General features: G+C 40.9%; 1 long non-coding RNA gene and 1 other non-coding gene across 2 annotated transcripts in view; both read left to right on the top strand.

Moving 5' to 3' along the window:
* The window catches only part of LOC138274527 (uncharacterized), a 44,992-nt gene extending 35,534 nt beyond the window's left edge, over positions 1-9,458 (top strand). Inside the window, exon 3 of the long non-coding RNA XR_011200385.1 lies at positions 8,800-9,458. This is a non-coding gene — a long non-coding RNA (uncharacterized lncRNA). The remainder of the gene's footprint in view (positions 1-8,799) is intronic.
* On the top strand, positions 4,415-4,616 carry LOC138283111 (small nucleolar RNA SNORA74). Its single transcript, XR_011201075.1, has one exon. It is a non-coding gene; the product is annotated as a small nucleolar RNA SNORA74 (small nucleolar RNA).
* Positions 9,459-21,569: the final 12,111 nt, after the last annotated feature.

Genomic DNA, 21,569 nt, shown 5'->3' with positions numbered 1-21,569 from the left:
GTGTTGGAGGCAGAGAGTGTGTGTGTGTGTGTGTGTGTGTGTGCCGGTGTTGGAGGCAGAGAGTGTGTGTGTGTGTGTGTGTGTGCCGGTGTTGGAGGCAGAGAGAGTGATACTGTGATGTGCAGGAATAGCTTAGGAGTAGGTGGAAAATGGGCTTGTGTTGTTGTTTTTATTTTTTGTATAGGAGGCAGGGCACAGATTGAGTTGAGCACCTGGAGGTGGCAGAAGATGAACAAAGGATGATGAGAAAGTTTGGGAGGTGAGATAAGTATAAGGTGTAACTTGAACTATTTAAGGAGAAAGCAGTACCAGGTATCTGGCACGGAGGTGAATGAAGTGGTGTAGATGTGAGTACACAGTGAAAATGGGGGTGTTTGGAGAAATGTAGAACGAAGATAAGATGAGGAGAAAGGTTGGGCAAGTAGTTGTGACTGGCCTGTAAACTTTATTGCCCATAATTTATAATTAAGGATGGAAATGTGGTGAGGAGCCATTGAGAAGATTTTTTTTTTTTTTTTTTTTTTTTTTTTTTTTTTTATTATAACTTATTTTTTTCATTACACACATTGTTCGTTGATTGGCTACATATGTGAACAGACAGTCTTCTTTCTAGGCTTGTCCTGTGGCCCATCTGGGTTGTTGGGTATTGTCGTACGTTTGTAGTTCTATTTAAGTGGTCCCAGTTTGTGATTTCTAGTGGGTGTTCTTGCTTTTATGAACTTGTTATTCCTTCTAGTTATCCATTAAAACATAAAATGTGTTCTAATTGCTGGTTTTTCATGCTGCCTGGCCAACTATTAGATGTTTACTACAATTTGTGCAGCAGAGGAAATTATTTAGTAAATCATTTTACTTATGAAGCTTTTTGAAGTGGCAAATGTATCCTTATGGCAAATTTGGAGCACTGTATTTCAGCAGCCTATTCAAGAATGTATGATGTGTGATTCATGTGTAGTGTTCCCCATCTTGGTAGTGTTCCCCATCTTCTGTCTTTGAAGTTTCAGCCTTGCAGTAAAACGGTCAAGTGAAAGGATCTGTCTCCAGGCACTTCACATGGGTGGAATGCTTAGTTCGTGCATGTGTTGAGGATATGTTCTCTTTGGAACTTGAATACTTGTGGATCAGAATAGGCCTTGATCAAAGGTTCATGGCTTGTTTGTAGTGAGGTGTATGAGAGGCACTGGGCGTAGAAGTTCGCTTTAGCCAAACGCTTAGGTGCTTCGAATCAGTAAGCCTTATGTATGATGAAATAGGTAATATAACTGCTTACTTTTAGTAGCTTTCAGTCAGCCCTTTTCATTGATTGATTTATTGTATCATCCACATTTTTCCTCTGGTCACTACACCGTACAGCATGGGGCAGTATGTCGCCAACTACAGCCATCGGCTAACTTCATAAGTGACGACATTCTACCCTTTCACAAGGAGCACACCCACATACAATATTGTTCACTTCAGTGTTGGAGACGACGATGACCATGCAATTTGTATGTATTGGACCTGGTAGGTCCCTCAACAATTAAGTTTTACAAAAACTATGAGAAAACAAGAAGTAACCAAACCAGAAGGATGATGGCAAACACCAGGCTACAAGCTTTGCCAGTGCCTGTTCCTGCATGGTTTCAAATATGTCAACAAGCATTGGCAAAGCAAATAGGTTCCGCCTATGAGAGCTGTTGGCTTTAGAATGTTTTGTAGCCGTGCAGATGATTTTTAGTGTGGCTAAAGCTAATTTTAAAAATTGTTGTGACGTAGCCTTGGCTAACAGGCATTTTTTTTTTTTTTTTTTTTGGTTAAAGTGCCGTAGCGCAGGATGAATCCTAGTCTCTTTTTTTTTTTGTTTTTTTTTTTTTAACACTAATTTTAGCCATTGTGCACACTGGCACACTGCTATGCAGCATGGCTACGAACCATTGCCAAAGTTGGCAATGCCTACGCTGTGCAGCATTAACAAAAGGCAATGACGAAGCCAATAGACTTAAAGGTACAAACTATTGCCTCTGCCAACGCTTGCTGGGCCTCGGCATAACTCCCCTGTGATTGTGAGCAAATCAGTTATTTTCCCCAACCTTGGAAAAGAAAAAAAAAGAAAAAACATTTGGCAAAAAGTGCAATGTCATATAGAAAGTAGTTGCGTCCATGTCTTAGCGAAAATACATTTTGGAAGCAGATAACATCTGTTGTCATAATAAAATCAGATAACATGTGTTGTTGGAATAAACCTCTTTTTCAAAGGAGATGTGGCTGCAACAAGGATAACCGGGAAAAATCAAAAAATAAAAGTAGTACCTCAATCACAGTTCAGTCAGCAGAAGAACAGCAATAAAGCTGAATCAATCAGTAGTTGGTCCGTGCTCCATCCTGAAGAATAGTGAGTGAAGCCAGGATGCCCTGGCCATTTAGAAAAGAGAATATAAGACTGAAAGTGAAGCCTTCAAATGGTAAGCAGTGGGCAGTCCATAAGCCCCTTGTATACAATATCTCTTGCAAGTGAAACTGCATGCGGTACCAGTGCATGCAGTGTCACAGGCGAGAGCTAAAATGTAGTCAAAATACTTGCTAAGTAAAGATTTTCCTATACTGCTTTGAAGTCTATCATCACCACTTTCTATATGTAATTTTGTCTCGCGCTTACATACATACATACACGTTCTTGTGCTCTTAATTCTTCCTCCCACCTGCTTTAGGAAGTGCTTTAGCTGGTCTGGGATTCATGAAGTATTTTGAGAACTCCATTTTAAATATTTTCTTTTCCTCCATTTTGCTTGTGAGGTCACAGCATACTGCATTTTTGTACTCCAATTTCAGCGTACTTAGTGAGGGGTTTTAGGCAAGCCAAGGTCAAGTATTGATGACTGAAAGGGTGTTTCACATATTATATTCCCCCCCCCCCCCCCCCCCCCAGGATTGCATACCTAGAATGGTATGCAATAGTTTATCCATAGCCCTTGCTTTTTCAGTGTCGATTATTTTTTTTATTTTTTTTACCTCAGCTAAGTAGACACTGTTGGGTAAATAGTTTGCTAGTCAGTGAGTGACAGGATTTTGCTGTTTACATGTAAATCTACTGGAAGAAGCAAGGACTGGGAGTAGAGTTCTCCCCAACCGCCACTGTTTCCCATCACTCACCAGCCCTCTGAGGATCTGTTGTCTATCCCATAAGCAATGCGGCTGGAGAGTTTTGGTGTCTGCAGGAGCAGCTGAAGCTTGTGGTGCCAGAGAAGCAGCATCTCGGGTGTTCGCCTGTGCCCAGAGCTACTGCAGCTCTACTTGCATCACCGACTTCGAGCTGTAGTTGGTCTCGTTACTGCAGCTCCGCCCCTCACAGCTTCAGCATAACTATGAAGATTGTGTTTGTTGAATAATACACATTTTTAAAAATTGAAGTCACAATTACAAATGTTAATTTGAAGGTTAATGTCTTATAAAAAAGCTGTAAACTCAAATGTAATATTCTTTGCATCCCTGACCCTCTATAGGACGAGTAACGAAGCAGAGTAGGTAGTCGTTCAAAATATATACTGCTTTCACTTCAGTTCATGGTGCACAGGGAATAGCAATTCTCTGTTTGTCGTTAGTGTGCATAAGTCACTCTAGTTTACTCAAAAATGTTGAAGTGTTTGTAGTTGGTGGCGTAGCTAGTGCCGTGCATCTTTGGAAACATGTTTCTGGATTGTTGTACTTCGGCAGCAGAGAGTAACACGCCAGTTGGGGTTGCTTGGAAATTCTGCTCAATGTATTTTCAGGTTATGTACCACTCCTGGGGCACAGGTGCTTTCACAGGTGATCATCATCCTGGAATTTCTTGGTGGAGCCAGTCACAGGGGGTGGGGTTGAGGGGTAGGCACTGCCTGGCATACCAGCACAAGCCCGCCTCACAGTGATCTATTACAGACTCTTCGCTTATACAGCTCCAAGCAAGAAATTGTTATTTAGCATTGTTTCCGTTATTGTTCTCACTCGTTTTGTTAGCCTGTTAGCTGCTGTTTCGGTTCCTTTTAAAAATATTAGAATTGAATAAAGCGAATATTGGACTATGGGAATTATGTTCTATGTAGTGATTCTATGGAGATCTATAGCCACTCTTGGCAAGTAAACACTTTTACATCTGTAAAATGTTAATGAATTAACCATTCTGCCCATCCTGACCGGATGTTGTTAACATAGTATATACAGACCAAGATCATTTTGAAAAAAAATTGTAATTCATTTTCAGCTGTCACAGGACGCCACCCGTTTGGTTGTTTGAAACATTGCTAACAATTCAATACTACATAATCATGTAATGGGTTAGACTGTTGGAGTAAGAACTCCGTGTTGGAAGTGTGTTCTGACTGTCACCATCTTGATGTTCATGACCATCTGAGGCCAACAAAGAAAGCCTTAGGTTGATTACTGTTGTACAGTCTTGAATCCCAGTGATAGTCAGCCGTCCTTGCCTTGCTATGCTTGTGACAGTGTTACACTGCTGGTAGAGTAAGGTATAGCCATGATACTCTGATTGTCGCTGTTACTATCCTAGTGTCAGCTGACTGCAGTGTTTGGAACTGCCATGCTTCTCGAGAGTGTGCTGGGTCGTGCTATGGTGGCCCATTGCTAGTCTAGAATCACACATTCATATTGTGTTTTAAATGTTTTTTTTTTTTTGTTTGTTTTTTTGGCTTAGATGCCAGTTATAATGAAGTTATCATTGCACTGTATCAAAGCAATATCCTTTTCCAAGGGATTGGGAGGTTCCTGGTTGGAGTCTTATAATCCATTGCCCTCCACCTACTCCAAATTGTACCACATTAACTGCCCCCTCTCGCTCACTCCCCCCCCCGCACCTATGCTTTGTCTGAGACCTCGCTCTTCTAGAGTATCTTTGTGGAGGAAGAGGGTTGATCCTGTCACGTGGCCTCTCCTAGAGGCTGTCTTATTGGAATGCTTTGCCCACTGCTGTTTTGCTCTTCCAGACAGGCTGGATGGACTCCACGCATGCAATATTAACCACCTTGGGTACTCTGTCCGAGGCATACCTACCAGAAACCTCTGTGAATTCACCAATGACTGATTTAAGATTTCTGTAATTCCTGCCTGCATCAAACAGCAGCTTAAACTGACTTTCATTAACTTTCCCAGTATACGGTTGCCCTATCATCCTTCAGCAACAGAGTACTCCAAGTCCACATTACCACCACCTCTGGTGCTTCAACACAAAAATGTACTTTTACCTCTCAGTATTGTGTGGTGTTTTTTTTTGTTTTTTTTGTTCCTACTGTGACCATTTGTGAATTACCAACATGAATTCAACTTATCTGATGCAAATACTTCTTTCTCCTGCCCAGGATTCCACGCCTTTGCCTCATTTATGCCGAGCGCTATTGACTTCAAAAATCCATTTTCATGCCAACTTAAGGTTGACTTCTGCGCTACTCAACAGGCTAAACGATATTCCTTCAGTAGTAGGCTAATGACTCCACTTTTTGTCTATAACAAAGAACACCACATCCTTACCATTATACCATTAGTAACCGCTGTCTGAATGCCCATCACTCAGTGGTACTCAGTTCGGTCTCAACCATCCTACTGGACGAAGCTTTACAAATACATGGTAAAATTAGAAATACCACAGGTAGAAAAAAAAAAATATTTGTGCTTGGATACAAATTATGTTCCATTATTCGACACCACAATGTTTGGCACAACTGCCAACATTTTAAAATCTGCCAAAATTGCACCTCTGCTTTGGCTGTTGTCAGAAAAGCATAATGGACCCAATTAGAGAAATAGTTAACCACAATAATTAAATATCTCAAATGCTCTGGTAAACCACTATAGGCCAAGCAGCGTCAATAGCTGCATTCTCCAGTGATCCATCAAGCATGGAATGCATTTGGAGTGACAGCGTTACGAACTTTCCAGTGTTGGATGGAAAGCAATCATTAACTTGGTTTTACCTTTACTGTTCATTCCTGTCCATCACAAATGTGCCCTTAGCATTTGCTTTGTAGACATACTACCTTGCTGCCCTTGATAAGCTAAATAAATTAACTGACCTCTCAAACCTCATGGCGGCAGAAACTTATCTATCCTCAATAACACACCACCCTCCACAATCCATTATTAAAGCGCCTGGCCAAAACATCTCCTCTTTGATATGTTTAAATATGCAGCCAAACAGCCCTTAAAATATCCTCATCCTGGCAGATCTCCTACCATTCCTTAGACTCCAAACTATAGACTGTCATCCTTACTCTACTTTCATCTCTTCCTTGAATCCACGGTTTTCTGAAATAAGCTGAAACTGTCTCACATTGTTACCACCTGACCTGCATCGAACTTCAAACTTGTTATCCTTTTCTTTCAATACTACTCTAATAATTTTTGAAGCAGCCTTTCGTGTGGCATTCTACTGCAGTTAATTAATCAATGGCTTATTATTTTTGAAGAATAAATTAAGAACACCAGAAGTAGGTCTTTAATTTATCAACTCCTCATGAACACTCTAATACCCTTCTCTAGCGCGGTTTCTCCTGTTCTTACAACATGGATGACGAAAATGCTAGAAATGTTACTTTATCTTTCTGCCCAGTCACCCACTCACAAACAACATATCCCCACCAGCACTCACGTTTTTACTCAACTTCACACACTGCAAAGCCGGAACCTTAACCAGAAATGCTTGACTTTTTCAAAATCTTTCCCAGTTTGCCCAAACAGATGTTTCTTTATTTTTTTTCTTACTAGGTTCATCAGTTGCTTCGTCAACAAAGCATGCTCATTGCCAAATCAGGATACTCCTTTATACCAATGAATATCTTCAAGTAATACTTTAAACAAAACTCTTCTCCCTTGGTTGATGCATAAACCAAGATGTCATCCCGGAATGATTGAACAACAAATAAAATACATTCCGGACTTGAAATTGGTGAATGGGTAGGTTTTCTCAGGGGATAACATAGACTGTAAATGTGTGGGCACACTTAGGCTGTGTCTCGGGAAAACTTGTACCAAGGGGCTGAAAGAATCTGATACCACAATACTACTTCCCTTGGTCCAGCATAGTCTTCTCTACTGCCCAGCTAAGGAGTGGTGCAAAGGTCTGCTCCAACCAACCTTGAATCTACATTTTCACCTGCACATTTCAGTGGCACTCAGGCTGACGTTGTTTTGTTTGAGGCATTTGGAACTGTAACTTTAAGTTTTTCTCCAGTTCTCAAAGCTAGCTGTTATAACTAGGTAATACCGAACGTTGTAATGGAGTGTGAGTGGCTAAGAATGTAGGGTGGGTTCTGGTGATGTGGGGCATGCTGGCTGGGACGACCGAAGGAAGAAGGTGGTTTTCATTTGTATCCTGATTAAATTACTTGTATGGCATTACTTTACTATTGGAGAGTTGGAGTTCTTTACACTAGCTCTTGTGTGAGCATGGTGGCAGGCATACAGAGACTACTGGGCCCCAACCTTTGTGTTTGAGGTAATCTGCCACTGGTGTCCTGGAATCTGTCCTCCTGTGATTTTGCAAGGGGTCAAGTACTATTTCTGCAGTAGTTAAGTCAAGCAGTCAAAATTCTCATGGAGTAGTGTGGAGGGTAATGGCTCAGAACGCAAAAGAGAACCAACAGACCCAGTGTGACCCCACGTGGTTATCTTATAGGTTAAAAAAAAATATTTATTCATGCAGTGAAACGCAGTAATACACACTCCAAAGTCTTCTGAAATAGATTTCAGTTCCCACCTTTTCTTTCAGAGAAATGCTCCATGTTAGGGCAACTTTGGCAAAGATACAGTACTTGCCGTAGATTAGGCAGAAGTACATATGAATAGCAGTTACCACATTACTTCCATAGTCTGTAGGGTTATCAAGGTTATTGTGAAAGTTTATAGGTCTAGCAGTAAAATGTACTTTTGCCAGTTACAGCGTTTGCGCGCACGCTCTCTCGCTCTCTCTCTTTATCTCTCTCTCTCTCTTTATCTCTCTCTCTCTCTTTATCTCTCTCTCTCTCTTTATCTCTCTCTCTCTCTTTATCTCTCTCTCTCTCTTTATCTCTCTCTCTCTTTATCTCTCTCTAGCAGCATACCTGTGTGTAAGTATCGCGGGCAAGTGCTCGCCTCCAGTGAGGTTCTCTTTTGCAGGTGAGGTGAATGAGGTTATAAGTTATTTATTAACAACCATAGATTCCACTCTGTGATTACAGGTGCCAAGTCGCAATCGGTACAGTCCTTGCAATCCTTTCAGCTTGATAAATACCAATCTATGGCTGCTGTTAATCGCAGCTGCAAGTCACTGTGGGATGCGAAGACCACTGGTTGTTGGTAGAATATTTTTTTCCAGTATGATGATGCACATTAGGAATTCAGCTCGCCTCTTTTTTTTTTTTTTTTAAACTACTAAAGGGGTACTCAAATTTTACCTTCCTTTTGCCATGGAGTCCACCATAATAGGTTGGACACTTGAGCTCTTTTGTACAGCACAGTGCTCTGGGCTCGAGTTACAGGTAAGTAATTTGTTACACCTCCTTTCTATACTTGCAGCATACTATTGTTCACTGTTTGTGATTCTGAGTCTACCGCCATCTTTCTGCCTACCCCACTGGCTACTTGTTCTGACTGCTGGCTCAAGTTTTCTCTCCGTTTCCTGTTGCCATTCACACCTTGTAGTTCATATTCTTATTGTTAATGCTATAGCTTGTTCATGATGTTAGCTCATCCCTTGTTCGTTGAGTGTTGTGTATCTGTTTCAGAATAGTCTCTTAAATCAGTGAAGGACAAATAAAATGACTTTTAACGTACTGTTTTTGTCTTCTCATTTCATAGGTGGGTGCCAGTGCTTACCTTCTGCCTGCTTGCAGCACCTATAGCAACACTACAGAATTGCTATCCATAGAACACTTTTTGGTTGCTTGTCGTTGTAAACATCCCCGACTGGAAGCTGTAAATTATGTAGCTTTCAGTCCGATGTTTGCTGCCACCGGCTTAACATGATCAGCTTCTGGGAAGTCTTTCTCTGATGATGAAACTTAAACAAGCGTTCATAATATGGAATCAGTAAAAGCATAGTTTGCCTGAGGAGCTGTACATCTTCAAAATGTTTTTGAATGTAAAGGATTGGGAAAAAAATACTGTCTGATGAATTTTAAACTCCTAATTAAAGTTTGAGAAATCCTGTTTAAAGATACCTCAACTGTAGACTGAAATAATGAATACTGATGGAAAGGAACAATTGCTAAATGTATGGCAGATGGCTTTGTCTAACAGCTGTTGTGGCTCAATAGCAAATGTTGAGTCCTGTAGTGGAGGAGGTATTTTCCTGTTTGCTCCGGGTAGTTTGACGGGACGCTATGGATGATACATTCATGCCTAAGAATACAGAATGTTTATATACTCTTCATGTTAAAGATGCTAATAATGGGCCTTTGAAATTTTACTTTGATTTTGTTTCTTAACGGAGCTTGTCAAACTATATATCCAGAATTGTATCCAATACGTGATCATTTGGGTAGACCCTCAAACACCCCCCCCCCCCCCCCCCCCCAAATAAGTCACCAGAAAGATATTTTTATTTGTTGTTAAATTGTATTACTTAAGATCCAAATTAGTGATGTTCTTTTGTATAATGGCCCACAGGATCGACAGTCTACAGAAATCATTTAGTGAAGGGAACTGCAACAATCGCATCTGGTAAGGAAGTGAAATGAACATGCAAAATCAGCACTCTCCTATCTTCCCCCTTCTATGCCACCTCTGTTCCCAATATGGGCAACACCATTTATTGCCATTTGCTGGTTCCTGTATTGCAACTTCAGCTACTAGCTTCCCCCTTCTTGTTTTAACATTCATTGCCATTCCACTGCTTATGTTATTTTTAGTGCTTAGCAGTACACTGCCCGTAGACAGTACTGTAGTGTGTGCACGACACTTGTTAGCTTATGCTTTGAAAGCATCTGTGAGCACTGTTGGACAGACCTAAGTATCTTTTTTTTAATGGGGTGGTTGGGGAGGAAGGGGTCTGCCCTGGAGTGTCACTCAGGCTTCGTCACATGCTGTCTTTAATCATTACATCAGACAACGGGCAAGCAGAAAGTTAAAATTGGATTCTCAGTGTACTGATGTTTCAGTGAAGGTAGGCTATCTACAGTAAAATGTTATTTTCGAATATATTGTTAAGCATTTTTACTGTACAAAATTAACTAATTTGTCTAATGCCTAATTTAAATTAACATTTAGCGTGATTGTTTCACTTGCAAGAAAATAGTTTTTTTTGGGAGGGGGGGGGGGTGACCGTCCTCAACCGCGTGTTGTAAAGAGCACAGACGTTTTCCACGCAAGCGTAACCACTCTTGCCTAAACAACGCATGGCTGTTTCTGTGCCTTGAACAGGCATGTGCTGAACTACGCATATGTGTGGTTAAGGCACAGAAACAGCCATGCTTTGTCTGGGACAGGATGCAGTGAGGTAAGTGGGGGCAGGGGTGGAGGTGGATTAAGGGATTGGGGTGGGTGGGGGTCTGAGGTAGGGCTTTTTTTATTTTTTTTATTTAAGGGGCGTTTTTTTAGTTTTTTAAATGAATTGTGGTGGTGGGGTGGGGGGGGGGGGGGTCGTTGGGCTAGTGCGGGAGTGATGCGTTGAGGTGAATGGGGCAGGGATGGGAGAGAGTGGATTAAGGGATTATGGTGGGTGGGGGGGAGGGGGGGTTGGGTATTTTTTAAGGAATCAGGGTGGAGGGGTTGGGGCCAGTGGTGGGAGTGACATAGTGAGGTGAGTGATGCTGGGGGGGGGGGGGGGTAGATTAGGGTTTAGGTGGTGGGTGCGGGACTGGGCGGGGGGCATCCTATAGTTTTTAAAGGGCAAGGGTGGGGGGTTTTGAGTTTTTTTTGTTGTTGTAAGGAATCAGGGGGGTTGGGGTAGGGGCGGGAGTGGGGGGAGATTAAGGGATTGTGGTGGGTCAGGGGCTGGGGCATTTTTTTAATTTATTTTTTAAAGGTGGGGTGGTGGATTTGGGTATTTAAGGAATCAGTATGGTAGGGTTGGGCTAGAGATCCGAGTGACATGGTGAGGGGTGGGGGGTAGATTAAGATATTGGGGCGGGTGGGGGGGCTGGGTGCAGGATATATATTTTTTGAAAGGTTGGGGGCGGCTTAGGGTGGGCGGTAGTTTTTTTAAAATTTATTTATTTTTGGTTTCTTTTTTTTTTAGGGCTCGGGGGGGGGGGGGGGGTGTTGGTGTAGTTGACTTTTATATGCGGGCGGGGACCAGGATAGTGTTTTTTGGGGGGGGGGGGTGGGGGTAGTTTATCTATTAGTGGTGTGGGTAGTTTTGGACCTCAGGGCAGGTGGGGGGGGGGGTGATACGATATAGAACCATGCATGCAGTTTTCACACATGCCTTACTAGGCATGCTCGTACAACTAAAATTTGTTACAAAGGCATGTGGTGGTTGTTCCGAAACTACTCTTAAACATACGTGGTTCCATCAGCTTCAGTGGGGAGTTTTTTTTTTTTGGTTTTTTTTTTTTTATATATAATAATGTTTAGCATTTGTATTGTACAAAACGTACATATTTTTCTAATGTAATGCTTTAATTTAAATTAACCGTTAATATGATTGTTTACCTTGCTGAGTTGCTTTCTCAGTAATAGTGTCGCTTTGCTTCTTCCTCTATTCCTTTTTCTTTCTCTCTCCCACGGTCAGCAACATATCCTTTTTAGGTTTCACCTGCAAGGCGCTTGCGAAGTCTCCTGAATTCTGAAAAAAATTCTTTAGAGGGGTTCAGAACCCACACCGTTACTTACCTGAACTCACCATTTCTTTGTTCCAACATCGCTCTAATTTACATACCTGATTTGCTGCAACATCTGCTTTTACTTCCTGCTCTGCTTTGAAATCCATGCCATCGTCTGGTGTCCGTACTAAGTACACCTTCGGGTCACTAGCTGATGGCCATTGTCCTTCCACTGACCACATGCTTCCCAAGTTACATTTAAAAAAAAATACTTTTACAAATGTAGTCTCTAGGAATGCATGTGTCTGCAGTTGGTCTGCTCAAGCATGCTGTATTGCATTTAATTTTTTATTTTTTGTGGAGCTTCCCTTGCATGACACTAATTCTGCTGGGGATGGGTGTGGAGAATGCTTCCTTAACTCTTTAAACCAAACTATGGCTTTTTAAAAATGGTTTCGACCACCCCCCGTCTCCCCATCATGGAGGGTAGACAAGGAATTGTGTTATAGAGCTAGAAGGGCCTTTTGAAACAGTGACATAACAAAGCTTGATCCCCCCCTGCCCCAGAAAACTCCCTTATCTTACAGGTAATTATAGCCTTTGGTTGAAAGGTGGGCCATAGGTGCAATTTCCAGGATGCATTCCAAGTCTTTTCCCTTTTTCCTTGCATTAATCTTCCCACGTACAAACCATGTATGGGATCTCAAGCAACTGCAAAGTTGTTCAGGGTAGAGGTTTATTAACTTTGATGGGATGTGGAGCGTTTCTGGTTTGATGCTGAGTGACAATAGCAGGAAAATTGACTTCACACTAATCACTTAAGCATCTCTTAGTCACACAGTGAAAGCTGCAGTTTTTAATCTTTCTCTCTCAAGTACCATCCACACGTATTTAGATTTTGCCCGCACAGCGCTTTTTATGTCACCCAGCCCCCGCACTCCTCCCATTCTGTTATGTTACCCAGTGCTTCCATGCTCCTCCCACTCTAACGTTTCACACCCTCTTTCCTCGTGTTGCTTGACCCACTCATCATGTGCTGTTTTTATTCATATTGAACAGCAGCACAGGCTGCTATGCAACATGGCTTAAAGGAAACAAAAAAACAAAACTCTGGTGCAGTCAGGGCTGGCCACGTCATTGAGCTTGCACAACAGCTTGCACTTCTGTGCAACCTGTAAACATCAACAAAGGCATGAGACTTCCCATAGGCAAAACCTATTGGCTTGGCCAGTGCTTGTTTAATGATTATAAGCCTCTGCTCTGATCTGAAGCCCTCCCTTAAATTGAAAATACAGATCGAGAACTACAAAAGTTGTCTAGCAGTTTAAAACTTACTATGCTGTTTCCTCATTATGTTCAGAAGATAGTAAAATGTTGTGTAGTCTGTGCTGTATGAACATTTGACTGCTGTCAGAAGTTGTAGTATATTGTTAATTTAAAATCCCTCCATAGTTTGTATAATGAAAATGTGATTAAATAGAGTTGCAAGCAGCTAAAGAAGATTGATGCAATTCAGTTATGGAAATATAATCGCAATACTTAGTTTATGTAAACATCCTACACTCAGCTCTAACGCATACAATGGCTGGGAGGCGGATGTTTACTGAAACTGGTTTGACAAGACATCCATCGTGAAATTGTTAAAATATTTTAATTTGTAGTCTGTCATTTTTTTGATTTGGTTGAAGTTCTACTTCTTAATTTTACAGTGTAATGGAGAAACACTGTTAAGTTTGGCTTATTCTGAGAGTAGTAAATCCCGTTCTTTCATCTACATATTAAACTTATAAATCACTTTTGTTTGTGTCTAGTAAATGGATTTTCTAGTTTCTTTACTTTTTGTTTAAAGTGTTAAGCTGTACTTGTGAATTGTAGTAATATTTAAGCAAAAATGTTTTTAAATCTGACATTTCTGATTTATCGTCTGTTTATTTTAACTGAGACCTATCAGGGGTGTGGATTTTTTTAAAATATCTACTTGTCCTTGTGACAGGCTGTGTCAAAAATCCACTTGTCCTTTGTGCTGCGCAGTGCAGCACCAAATTATGACAATCTTGTTATACAAGAGCTTAAATATTAGCCTTATTATGTCAGGGCTCTTACTATTTTAGGGTGTGAATACATACTATCAATGCCCTTATTTTGCCTCTTTTCAGCAGATCTACGTACTGGGGCTGGTGTTAGGGTAGGCAATAGTTCCAGGGTTGGAAAGCGCTTTTGAGTCTGTTCAAAACTACTAACTTGCATGTTTTAGGGGTTTTCATCAGCTTTTCTCTAACCTTTACCCATACTGAGGAAGGTTGAAACGTTCTTCCTGACAAGGGAAGAAGTAAAACTTCTTCCAGGGTTGTGGAAAAAGTGGTTGGAGGGAAATTGAACTTGTAAATTTTCAACAGATGTTTGTGTGGGCAAATCTACACATGCATATTTGCACGTGCTAAAATGCAGTTTACAAATATTTTTCGGAGTACAATTTCCTCGCCAACTTCTTTAAATTCATGAAAGCCACAAATATTCACTAATGTAAGGACATATACCATGGGTGCACTTTTGTGATATTCTTTAAGAATTTTGCCCCTGGTTGGTTATCCAAGACCTTTTTGTTTTTATTTAAATTATATTTCTGTATGGCTGGCTTCACTGTGACAGCATTCTGCTTTTTCACAAGGGGCCTACTGGCACTTAAAGTAGTTTTGTACAGTGCCAGAAACTACTGTGGCAATGTGTGCTTTTTGAGACGAAAAAATATTTTAGCTTTTTGCCATTGTTTGTTATGATGGTGAGGGCCCGGAAACCCCCACAGCAGTAAAGTTTTGCAAAAACTATGTCAAAACAAGACACACATTTACAAAACCAAAAGTCTGACCACCAATATCAGACCTATTGGCTCTGGCAGTGCTTGTTTATTTTCATGTTTCCCACAATCTTGTTGAAACTGGTTACACTGATTCTGCAATTAATATTTTTTTGGGAAGTACTAGCATGCATCAACACACTACTAAGTGATGCTTCAAAGAAATGGTACCTAAAATTTCACAGTAGTTTAGCAAACATTTTTTTGACTAGGTGCATTTTTTGTGAAGATTTATTTTTTATAAAAAAATGTTGCGAGCAAAATGTCACATACTAGGGCATTAATACATTACTTTCGGAAGGTAAACCTAGAACAGAGCAGATATAAACTAGAAGAGCTTAAAGCAACAGTGGCTGAGCATCCATAAGCCCTAGCTTTAAGAAAAAACAGGATAATGCCAATTGACATGCCATGTAATAATCAGGTTACAGTTTTTAAAGTGGGATAGGGCGTCATTAGGTTTCATGGGTTTCCTGAGGGAAATTATTCAACAAAATGTGGCAGAGCCAAAAATGGACCTTATTTATTTTCCTTTGTTAACCTAAGTAATCCAGAAAGTCAGGACTGAAAATTCATACAGTGAACATTAGTGATCATGCTGGGGCACCATATTAGTCAAAGATAAGCCGTTGTGTATCTGGTGGCGGTATACTACTCCACAGACTGATTATTTGCAGGAAATGCCGTCTGGTCTACTGCTGTTTATTCCACTTTGGAAGATAGATGACTTTGAAAGATCAGTCACACAGTCTGTTACAAGATGGTCAAATTTATTATTTCTGATCAAGATGAACAGGCTAGCATTATGATGGTTTAAGTCTTCCATAGTTGAAACTTTTTTTTGATGCACAATGCACTCCAAGAATCCCGTGGTAAATGTTGAAAATCCACTTGGGGTATATCACTATTGATTTAAACTGAAAGAAATGGCTTTATGTTCATTGACTTTGAAAGGATGATTAAAGAAAAATCGGGCTTCTTCATCGAAAACGTGAGGCTTGTTCACAACCTAATCATCTTCCTTGCTTTGAGCAATCTGTTTACATTTATCCAGGAGCTGCTGTATTGTGGTCCCAGCTGATCTTTGAGAAACATTGTCTTCTAGTGTAGTTACCAAAAAATAGAGGGTGACCCAATAACCTGTGCTTGGTCTGGGCACAAAACTGACAAAGCCAATGGGGGTTCAATGAAGCCGGGCTAGATTATATCACTTGTTATAAAAAAAATGTGATCAATACATTTTTCGTGGTTAGATTACTTCCCAAATTTTATTTATCAATTAAAGTAAAGCCGAGAATGTCTCATTAGCCATTAAGCATATATGGCGTTAGTATACCAACTAAACAAAAAATATACATAAACGCAAGATAACTGTACAGGATTTAACTGTACAACATTTAGTCCCATAGGTAACTGTTGTATTATTGTTGCAGCCTCTGTGGAAAGCAAACTTTCAGTAGGGGTTGTCCCCTAATGTCGAGTTTTTTGGAATGGTGGTTACTGATATTTTTTAGAATTGTAATCCACTATGTAGCGATGATTAGAGGTCCATGTTGCGACCTCTCTTAAATTCCTTCTAAAGTTCTTCCCAAAGGTATCTAGTGTGGTGAGGCCCGAATATTTACAAAATTTGAACCTTTTCAAGGACTCCGTCTCGCAAAAACATGTGTCGACGTGTTTCGGCCTCCAAGTTTAGTCCTCATCAGGACTTATCAAGGGACAACTACAACAATTAAAGAAAAAACAATTAAACTGACGCAAACCTCAATTAAAACAGTCTATAAGCGACAAGAGTGCAGACTGTGATATGGTGCCACCGTGCATGAGAAAATCATTGTAACCATGTGCCTATGCATGTCTCCATCGGTTTGTCTAAAATTCAAGCGTTATGTGAGTCTAAAAAAATGGATCAAGGCGTACTGAGTTTGCCTATGATAAAAGTTACCGCGTTATGGTTGTGTCTATAATACTGTTGGGGGTGGACCATCTGTGCGAAGGTTCCTGTCCTAAAGATGTGAACATGACGCGCATAAGCATGCATCTGCAGCGCTTTGCCTGCTAAATTGTATATATAGGGAAGTCTCCAATACCTTAATTGTATTGGTAATACTCTGTATGAGCCACGATGTGTTTCTTCAGCCTCTGTTCAATTAAATGGCTGAAACATAAACAACAGTGCCGGCGGCATTGAAATGCAGTGAAAATGCCAATTACATGGAAATATTAATATAAAGAATACCGGGAGCTGCGCTTACTGAGGATGTCTGCGTGTTTACAGCATCTGTCCCCGGGCGCTTGCTGGTCGGTGCCCTAAAATTTAAGGGGAGATGCGTGAGCCCTGGCACATGAGGATTGCCAGAGAGGCTCGTGGAGTTAAAAAGTTCCTCTGTACTTAGTACTGTTCTAGACGTACCGCGGAGTCTCCACTCAGGACATATCGGCGTGTATTGCTGTGACTGCCGGTAACCGTTGCTGTTAAAAAAGCAGGGCACTAGAACGGGGAGTGCCGTTTGGTGGGGCGGGGGGGTGTCATATGCTGTGCGCCATATTAGGGTGTGTTGCCCGTCTTGTTAGTGATTAAAACGATTAAAAAACGGACCTGTTGTCCATTGTGATATTACAGGTGAAGGTACTATAGTGGTATATATCAAGTGAAAGTGTAAAAATCATCAAGGTTAAAATGAGTGCTGGCTAAGTGTAAGTCTATATTGGCCACATGAAATGGCCTTGTTGGTTTGTCTCATGATAATCCACTATAGTGCTTTACTGGTCACGTTTTAGTGAAACAACCAAAACTGTGCAGAGGTCTTTTGAACCAATGTGGTTAAGTAGAATAGCCATAGTGACCCAATTGGAAATACCACTGTGTTTGTATAAGGGTCATTGCTATGTTCCTTGTCACAAAATGCAATATGAACTCATGTAAAACTACATATCTGTAAACATTTTGTATGAATGGGCTAAAGACCACCAAAGTTGACAAAGATTATAAATATCTATACAAACGTGTGTTTACTGTACTAAAGGCTGAGGTGGTATCTCAGTGGCGAACGAGGCAGTTTGTGCTATTAAATTAATGTCCATATTTCATCCATGTCATTCAGTCCTTCGTGGGCTGTGTGAAATTTTTCTATTAGTCTTGCTTCAAGTTTCAGCAGTGTATTAGTTGTAGCTTGTCCATTCGATTTAGGTTTTACTGCAGCCAGCACTGTCCAATGGATATCTTCTGCCGTATGACTTTTGTCCATGAAGTGTTCAACCAACGGCGCTCCTTTCACAGCACATTTAATTCTGGATCGGTGCTGTAGAAAGCGTGTCTTGACCTGTTGGGAGGTTTGTCCGATGTATGCTTTATTACAAGAGCAAAATATACAATAAACAACATTTTTTTGTATTACAATTTGAGAAGTCTTTTTGTAGGTGGACTTTATCATTTATTGTGATTTCTTTGGTGTTTTTTGTATATTTACACGCTAAGCATTTGCTGCATCTAAAATGCCCTTGGATATTTGGTAGTTCTAGCATTGTTCGTAAGCCTTTTTCTTCTGTTGGAGGCATGGCTGCTCTCACCCATTGGTCTTTTAGACTGCGTGCTTTTTTAAGAGCCAACAGTGGTTTGGGGATCCCGAGGTCTTTAACAATTTTCCAGCTTTTTTTCAATGATTGTTCGAATTTTGTTAGCTTTGTGATGTAGTTCCATCACATTCTTGATCTGTAATTGCAGTTAAATTAGGCTCTGCACTTTTAGTTATAGTTTGTTCAGAGTCTATATTTATAACTGTGGTTAGGGCAGAGTCTAGGTTTTTAACTATCATCAGTTCAGAGGCAGCATTCTGAAGTGCAAAGCTTGTCACAGTAGGTACCATCTCCTGGTCAGGCTCCATGGCAGGTAAAAGTTCACCTACTCCTAAATTAGTCTCACACGGTAAATCGAATTCTTTTGAGGTAACATTAGCAGGACCAAATTCTAATGCAGTCTCAGGTGGTTTGTCAAGATTATGTTTTTATTGTAGATTCTGAAACAATTTCCCCTGAACCAATTTACTAGTCTCTCTAACAACTGTTAGTGGGTCCAACAAAATTCCACGTGTTTCTTGCTGTATTTCTGGAGACCGCTTAGAAGAAGGCTTTGTATGGGTCTTAGGTTCAATATCCAGACTCCCCCGACCTTCAAACATAAGACTTTTGTCGTTCCTTTTTTCCTTTTTCCATCCTCTTTTTCTTGCTTTTATGTATTTTTTTTTTTTCATGCTTTTTACTTTTCTTTCTTGGAGATTAATTTGTGACTTATTCATTAACTGTGGTAGCTTCTGTAATATCCCTCAGTTTGAAATCTGAACTACGCTATGATTCTGTATCCACAATTTCAGGAACGTGCTGTCTATTGTCTGTAAATTGTGCTCATTCTGTACACTTTGGACACATAAAATTGTCATCTTTAGAGCTCTCTGTAACCATCATTTGGCTCTCCACTGTTCATTTGAAGTTCGCACGTCTCGCTGGTCATCGTCTCCTCCTGTATCTCCTTGAATTTACTGATAATGAAGGACCTGAAGATCTCATCGAAGTTGGCTGCCATAACTCTGCTTTGACCTACTCCGCAGCCGAATCATCTCACAATCCAACGGGCGTTTAATTTTGATAGCAAAGAATCATCAATCTTGATTTCAAGCTTCTGCAAATATTTGCATCTAACTAGAGAGCATTCTGGAAGCACTATACGTAGCCTCATATTGCCAAACTTTGCAAATGTGTGTACACATGTTTATACTGGAACCACTGTCAGTAGTGCACTCTGAGCCTACAACTTTTTCTTTGAGTGCTCACCCTAATAATAAAGGCTTTGCATTAATGAACTGTAAATACAAGTTTAATCAGCATTAACATATATATATTACCTTAGCTGCAGGCAATGCCCTTCCCTGAACAATTAGTGGCACTACAAACTGGCAGCCAAAGGGTTTATGCTGCAGGGGGTTGGATCTACTTGTCCCAAGGACAAAATAATAATGAAAATGTGTCCTTGAGGTTCCCCCCCCCAAAAAAAAATCCCATCAAATATGTCCTATGTGTCGGGCTATAAGAATTCCACACCCCTGCCTATTTAAGGTGGAACAAATATGTAACAGTATAGGAAGATGGGATATTTCCATATGTGACAATGAAAGAAAAGCAATTGGAACAAATGTCTCAATGGAATGTTTCTTCCTTACAATTTGCAATCACGGAGTCGAAATCAGTTTTTGGGATGTGAATGGGTGCTGCTTTCTTAGCTGGGTGTAATGGCAACCTCTCAATCTTAGTGTTAGGGTGAACAGTACATTCTTACATCACATGATGATAGAACGGGCCATCAGATAAGGGTGTCCCGATGTACCACTAATATTTCCATGGCTGTTGGAGACCTTTGCTAATACTTTATGGCATAGAAATGACTTTAAGGGTGTGCAGATTGGTAAATGTGTTTGCGGGTGATGTCATGCTTTCGCTCACAGAACCACTCTTATTTGTGCCACCAGTACTAGAAGAGCTGGAGACTCGGGGTGATCTCTAACTTTCAAATTGACATCACAAAATCAGACACCCTCTTAAGTCATTCACTTTCACACCAAGCTGAGGATCTCCTTTAGCTCATACAGATCTAGTGGATCTCAAAATGAATAAAGTACTTGGGGCAGGGTCCATATTAGACAAGCAACTGCATAGGTGGTCACTTAAAACTACACAATGCTTATCCAGAGCATTAGAAAGGATTTTCAGCGATGACATCTGAAGCTAGTCTTATAGCCAAGCACAGTAGAAATAATTAAGACAAAGATTCTTCCCAGATCCTTTATGTATTTCAGACAGCTGTTTTGCCTATGCCATTTTTGATTCTCAAACAGCTACATGACTTAGTTCTTATATTTTGCAAGGCAAAGTCCATGGAATAGTCAACATCATAATCTAGAAAATGTTGCATGGGGGTGGTGGATAGTAATTATGGCTACAGGTAAGGGCACCGTTCATGCATGGAGCAATAGGCGGTGCATAATGGTCAGCTCGTTTTTCTCAGATGGGTAAATTAAACCTCTGAAAGATCTTAAAAGGCAATATAAATTTCCTGCAACAAAGAGATTTGCTTATACAGGTTAGAGATTGGGCTATTCACACCCACCATGAAACAAGACATCTACTGACATGGTTTGAAAAAATGGTCTGAAGACTGCCCCTATAAAAGGCTAATTTCTACACTCTACACATAGTATCGGTGCCAGACACCAAAACGCCAAACTCCGGGTGGTCATCTCAGCCCTTTCGTGGTCAGGGATGAGGCAGACAAATGGATTGGGCAGTGATCTTCCTAGTCCATCTGTCCTGAGACATCAGCCTCCAAGTTACTTTAGTTTGCCCGTAGCTGTGCGCAACCACTGTGGGAGGCAACAGTGGCAGTCCTTCACATCTGACAGAGATTGGTCACCTAGATCATCCAGTTGGGCTGTGCCCTACTGTTTTTTTTTTTTTTTCTGCCCCACAACAGCTTCCACCCACAGAGCTGTTCTGAGAGGAGTGCCTATCAATCTTAATGCAAAAAGTATAAGCTCTACTGTCCAAAGGGGCCATCAGAAGGGTGGCAGCCTCAGAAATGTTGACGTTGAGGGATTGTTACTCCTGCTATTTCTTTGTGCTGAACAAGGATGGAGGCCTTTCTTCTATTTTAGATCTTTGCCCTCTGAATGCCTTCCTGCGGAAGGACAAATTTACAAAAAGCCCACACTGGCCTCTCTCTGTCATGAAACCGAGACACGGGATACTAGCCTTGGGGCTAGAAGATGTATACTTTCATGTGCTCATCCTGCAGTCCAATAATAGAACAGTTACCTGCAGTTCAATTTTTGGCCTGAGGCATTTTCAGCTTGCCGTGCTCTTCTGCTTTGCCAGCACTGCTTAGGTGTTCACAAAAGTGATTGTGGTGGTCCCTGCACATCTTTGGAGGTTGTGGATTCCCTTATTCCCCTACCTTGAAAGCT

Source organism: Pleurodeles waltl, chromosome 2_2 (genome assembly GCF_031143425.1).
Source record: "Pleurodeles waltl isolate 20211129_DDA chromosome 2_2, aPleWal1.hap1.20221129, whole genome shotgun sequence".
Taxonomy (NCBI): Eukaryota; Metazoa; Chordata; class Amphibia; order Caudata; family Salamandridae; genus Pleurodeles; species Pleurodeles waltl.
Note: the sequence above shows the minus strand (reverse complement) of the source record. Positions and strands in the feature narration are given on the sequence as shown.